Source organism: Hipposideros armiger, unplaced genomic scaffold (genome assembly GCF_001890085.2).
Source record: "Hipposideros armiger isolate ML-2016 unplaced genomic scaffold, ASM189008v1 scaffold_464, whole genome shotgun sequence".
NCBI lineage: Eukaryota > Metazoa > Chordata > Mammalia > Chiroptera > Hipposideridae > Hipposideros > Hipposideros armiger.
This window is the reverse complement of record NW_017731814.1, coordinates 204433-210379: the sequence shown is the minus strand read 5'-3', so window position 1 is coordinate 210379 and position 5947 is coordinate 204433.

Here is a 5947-nt window from a genome sequence, read left to right as displayed (position 1 = left end):
ATATATATATATATATATATATATATATATATAAATTTTTAAAAGTATGGCTACCTAAATTTAAAGTTACATATATAGCTCATATTCAATTTTCTACTGGGCAGTCCTGCTCTAGATGAATCTAGATGATGAAAGCTTTGTAAACCATGCAGAGTATGTGTTTTTATTTTGAAGGTTATAAATGGTAAGCGGAGCCATTGAGAAGCCTGAAGTAAGGAAGTAACATAATCAGATAGAAAGTTCATTTTGGCAGAAGTGTGGGCATGGACTGAAGGACGAACCAGCCAGGAGGTGACTGCACTATGGAGGAAAAGGGAAACTTGTGGCCTGAAGAAAGTGGCTAATTTGGAGACATAGTGGGAAGATGTAATTAATTGCCTTTGGTTATTACGTGTGATAATGGCTTTGTGGTTATATAGGGGTATGTCCTTATTCTTAGGAGATGCATATGGAAATCTACAGGGATGCCATATCATAATATCTATAACTTTATTTATTTATCTATTTATTTATTTATAGTTCACTGAGAATATTTTACGGGCCTTTTGGATAGAAATGGGAATTTATTTACCAGGAAAGATCACCCCATCTTCTGCTGGAACTGGCTCACAGCCACCTCTTTGCTAATTCTGTGTTTGGCCCCAATGCAGCCTGTCCTCTGTTTCTCGACATGATGCCAAAACCTGCCACAACTTAGTTTTAAATACAGCATATTCACATAGAAGCTTCATACATACACACATTATACATCATCCGTGAGAAAATGAGAGTGAAAAGGCAAATAACATCTTAGTATTATTTTGGAAAAATATTTGTATACGGAGAGAGAAGGAAGGGAGAGAAAGCAAGTGTGACACAATATTAGCAATTGTGAATCTAGATGAAGTAATAAATAAGAGGTCATTTTACTCTTCTTTGAACCTTTCTGTAGGTTTGAAATTTTTCAAAATGAGAAGATGGAGAAAATAATGAAAAAGCAAAGAACCTTAATGCACTGATTGGATATGAGGGAAAGGGGAGTGAAAAATGATTTTCTCACTTGACAACAGAGTAGATCCGTGTTTTCATTCTTGAGATGGCAACACAAGAGGTGAAATAGGATGGTGGGGATGATGGAAAGTTCAGCAGGATGGAACGTGTGGCTTTGAGGAGCCTTTGGGATACAATAGGCAGTGCACAAGCCGAAGTTTCCAAGAGGAAGCTGTGCTTGAGATGCAGACTGGGTGTCTTTAGAACTAGACAGAAATTGGAGGTATTGGAGAGCACTGTGGTATCAAGTGTGTGTGTGGAGGATGTGAAGAAAGGAGCTGTGAGGATGGAACCCAAGGGAACACTGACTTTTAAGGGTCAGCAAAGAAGGATGTCTTTGGTAGACTGCCTCCAGTACTGCCTCCTTGTATTCACATCCTTGTGGAGTCCCCCCCTCCCCCATCACACCAGCCTTGGTCTGTGTGACAACGGCAGAAGTAATATTATGTCACTCCTGAGACCAAGTTATAAAAGATACTGTGGCTTTCATTTTGGCCACGTATGCCTTTGTTTTTTTGTTTGTTTGTTTGTTTGTTTGTTTTGGATCGCTTGCTCTGGGAAGCCCTCTGCCATGCCCTGAGCAGCCCTATGGAGAGTTCAGGTGTAGAACTGAAACTTCCTGCCAGCAGCCATGTAAAGGAGCTTGAGAGAGCTTGGATGAGCATCGTCATAAATGAATGAATGAGTAAGACTACAATGTCCTGAGACATCCAGAGCCAGAACAACCCAGCTGAGCTGCTCTGCCCAGCTAGACCACTCCCAAATACCTGACCCTAAGAAATTATGTGAGATAACACTGTTTTAAGCTGCTAAATTTGGGGGTAATTGGTCATGCAGCAATAGATAATATCTTGGGTTGTCGGAAAAGTCATGACCCATTTTTGCAATGAAAAACATAGAAAAAATACATCATGGCTTTTCCGACAGCCCAATAGACGCCTCAACAGACACTTAGAAGGGTGGTCAAGGAGATATGGAAACATCGAGACTGGTCATGAGAAATCAGGGGAAAGGATATTTCATGGAGGAAGGCCTGGTAGACAGTGTCAAATGCTACTAAGCAGTAGAGGAATGGAATTATCAACAAAGGGATGGTTGGTCACCTTGGTGAAAGCAATCAGCAGAGTGTGAGAGGACAAAAGCCAGATTATAGTAGAGTGAAGAATAAGTAATAATAAAAGCTATAGTTTTTCCATGATCACATTCAATTGGGGGGAAAAAACACGTGATAAGTATCGTAATCCCCATTTTAGGCATGAAAAAACCGAAGTCACACTGCTACTTTGTGGTAAAACCTGCACACCCCTACCCCCTCCATTTTGGTAACCTCATTCCATTTCCAGTGATGTTCTTGCATCGCCTATAGTTTTGATGCCTCAGCCAGCTGCCCAGCTGGGATGCATGCTCCTTCACCTGCTTCTGCCTAACTCACCCCTCTAGCCTTAGGTAAGTCCTCAGGAAGAGAACTAGCAAAGTAAAGTGAGTGACGAGCCATTCTTTCATTCAGTCCCTAGCGATTTACTGAGGTCTTTGTAAGAAAGAGCCTCAGCTACCTGGCCAGCCTTCTTAATTAAACATAGATGGGCTACCAATGTGATGTTTTACAAATAAAGTCAGCACTCCACAAGCAAAAGAAAATCAGCCTTATCATTCTCGAGAGGGGGCCCCTACCCACGGTTGAATAAAGCACAGCAAAAGTCAGTGACTGCAGCATCAACGAGTCAGGCAATCAGAGGAACCGTTCCTCAGATCTGCATGAGCTGCATTAAGTGACCACATGGGGTCGTGGTCAATCTTTCTGGCTTTGCAATCAAACAGGCCTGCATTGGGAGTCCAGCTCTGACATGAGCTATGTCACTTGGAGTGGGTTATTATTTTTTTTAAAACCTTTTTCAATTCTCAGGCTCCTCGTCTGGAGAAAAAAAAAGAAAAGAAAAAACAGGGATAATAATATCTATCTCATAGCATTACCACAAGTATACCAGGAAGAAAAAAAATTTTGCGTAAAAATATGACTGCCATATCTCCTCAATCTAGGGCAGCGGTTCTCAACCTTTCACAGGGGTCGCCTAAGATCATTGGAAAACACATATTTTCGATGGTCTTAGGAACCGAGACACCGCTCCTCTATCCGTCTCCAGGCCCACATGCAGATATGCCCACATACGAGTACCCGGCGACCCCTGTGAAAGGGTCGTTCGACCCCCAAAGGGGTCGTGACCCACAGGTTGAGAACCACTGATCTAGGGTGAGGCAGGACTCATGTCAGAAGTACCTGGCTCATTTGTCGAGGAAAACACTTTAGTAAACTTTTGTGGCTAAGAAAAGCAGCTGACATCCATCCACCTCCTGTGTTCCTTCTCTGACCCTAGACTGATAATATCCCAGAATGGAGACGTTTCTTCAAAAGAGCTAAATTTCTTTGTGTAATAAAGTAATAGCAATTTGATGTTTTCAGGGAGAGGTGAGAAAGAGGAGAGAGATGGAAAGCCTATTAAGAGGAAAAAGTGGGTGCAATCAGGGCTCTGGTTAGCAGAACAGCCAGGAGAGAGAGTACTGGGAGAGAGAGGTGGGGAGCTTCAGTGTGGTGATTTCCAGCTCTCGCTTGCTCTGAGTGGTGCTATGACTATCCTACATGGCCTCAGACCAGCAGTCGAAGTCTTCCATGCAAAATAGTCCTATGTTCTGGGGGCTTTAGGGGTACAAGGAAGAAAGGAAGGGGCTCAGCTTGCTATGAGCGAGCGTGATGGGACGAGAGGACTGCACTGTCAGGTGAAGGAGCTTGAATTCAGCCGGAGCAGGAATTCAGAAGGAAAATTGATTGTGAAAATGTCAACCCACCCCCAGTAGTCCTTGGAAATTTTGGGGAGAAGACAGACGTCCCACAAAATTTGGTATGGGGTCTGGAGCTATTTAAGGAAACCATGATCCAGGAAGTCTGGTAAAAATCAGGTTACATAGGATTAAATGAGAAAACAAAGCAATTAGCTCACAGCCCAGCCTGGGGCTAAGCACTCAACTAAAGGTAGCTTCTTATGATTTAGGGAGCAATTTTCTCTTTTCTTCACCTATTTGAACTTCAAAGGCTCACCGTCTACTTGAAAATTATGATATAGTCATTCATTTATCTGCTAGCATATATCAAGTTCCTTCCATGTATTATGTAAGTGACATAATTTCAGGCAGTAATGATTATCATAGGTAACGTTACTGAAGGTTTAATATGTGCTAGGTACTGTGCTAAGTGCTTTACCTGGCTGGTTTCATTTCATCCTCACAACAACCCTAGGGAGGACCATATTATCAATGAGGAAACCGAGGCACAGTGAAGTTAGGTGACTTGCCCAGACCACATAGCTAGCCAGTGGGAAAGCCAAAGTTTGAATGCAGGCAGTCAATTTCAGTGCATGGTTTTAAGCTCCGTACTACACTGTTTGAGTGCAACTGACATGCATGTGAGTTACAGCATAACAAGAGGGAGCGGTCACAGGATAGGGTGGAGGGGAGAGGACCATGGGGAGGTAAGCCTACACTATGGGTAAGATTTTCCTGCTTTCTTTTTTCCCTCTACCTCCCATTCCCTTTCCAGCTCTGAGCTCTCAAGATGGGGTGCCATCAGGATCCCAACAGTTAATATCTGTGCAGCGCTGCTCATCGGCTGGTTTGAGTTCTCTCATTCTGCCTGTGCAGACCACTAGCAAGGGGAAGGAGGAGAAGGAAGAGAAGGAAATGGCTCGTCAGACCAACCAAGAGACCAAAGCTGACCATTGCACCATAATGCAGCACAACAGCAATAAATAAATAAATCACGTGGGGGGTGGGGGTGGGGAATGACTTTCCTATAATCAGCTATTAAAGGCTCGCATCACGAATTAGTCTATTCATTAAAACTGTTCTTGTCCTTCCACATATTATCAGCATGCCAAGGCAGAGAACACTCAGCCCCCAGGGCAAGAGATAAGAGAAATAAGGAGTAGCAGATTCAAACAGCTGGGCATGTGTATGTTTTAAAAGCACAGCTCTCAGTTGCCCGGGGCAAATCCACCTGCTAGTAGGAAAGGAGCGTTTATCAAAAACCAAAGGGCTGTTGTCTTTGTTGAACAGAAAGGGAAAAAAAGGATTTAATCTTTAAAGAGAAACACCACCATAACCACACACAGGGATCTGTGAAGGGCAGTTCCACTGGGTGTTCCCTGGGGCACTGGACACAGTGAGAAACACATGTGCTTTGTGCAAATGCAGTGTTACCAGAAGACCCAGGAGCATGCGGATTCCACGCCTAATGTCGAAGACTGCACATCTTAAGGAACTAAGACATACTGAGTTCCCACTATGTGCCAGGCACCACCTTTATTCTTTATGTTGGTAATATCTTGTTTGATGATTTCATCGACATTCTTAGAATGCCCTAAGTTATTTCTTGGAGTCCCCCAAAAGGAGCCTCGTATGAGCCCTCACAGCTGTGGTCCATAAAAGATGGCTGCTCTGTTCTCTTCCTTCCTGGCTCCCAGTGGTCCAAGAACCCTCCCCACCAAGAGTTTGGAAAAGCTTCTCATCACTGGGCCTGACCATTGCATACAAACTCCAAGGGCACAGAACTTCACAAGTCACTTTTGAAGAGTTCAGACAGGCACTGAGCCCCACAGCTCTCCCATATCCTCGGGAGGGAGGGGCATAGTGGGGAGTACCCCTTTCCTCCCTTTTCCAGCCCTCCAGCTCCTCTCCACCCTCCCGTGGTTACAGACATTCCCATGCACTCAGATGAAAACTAGCAGACACAAGTTGGGGTGTTGGAGGCAGGTGTCCCCACGAGCAACAGCCTACCGACAGCTGTTAGGTTATCTTGTTTAATCCTCACAGCAGCTGTGTTATGGGCTATTATCAACCCCATTTTGCAGAATGGGGAAACTGCAGCTCA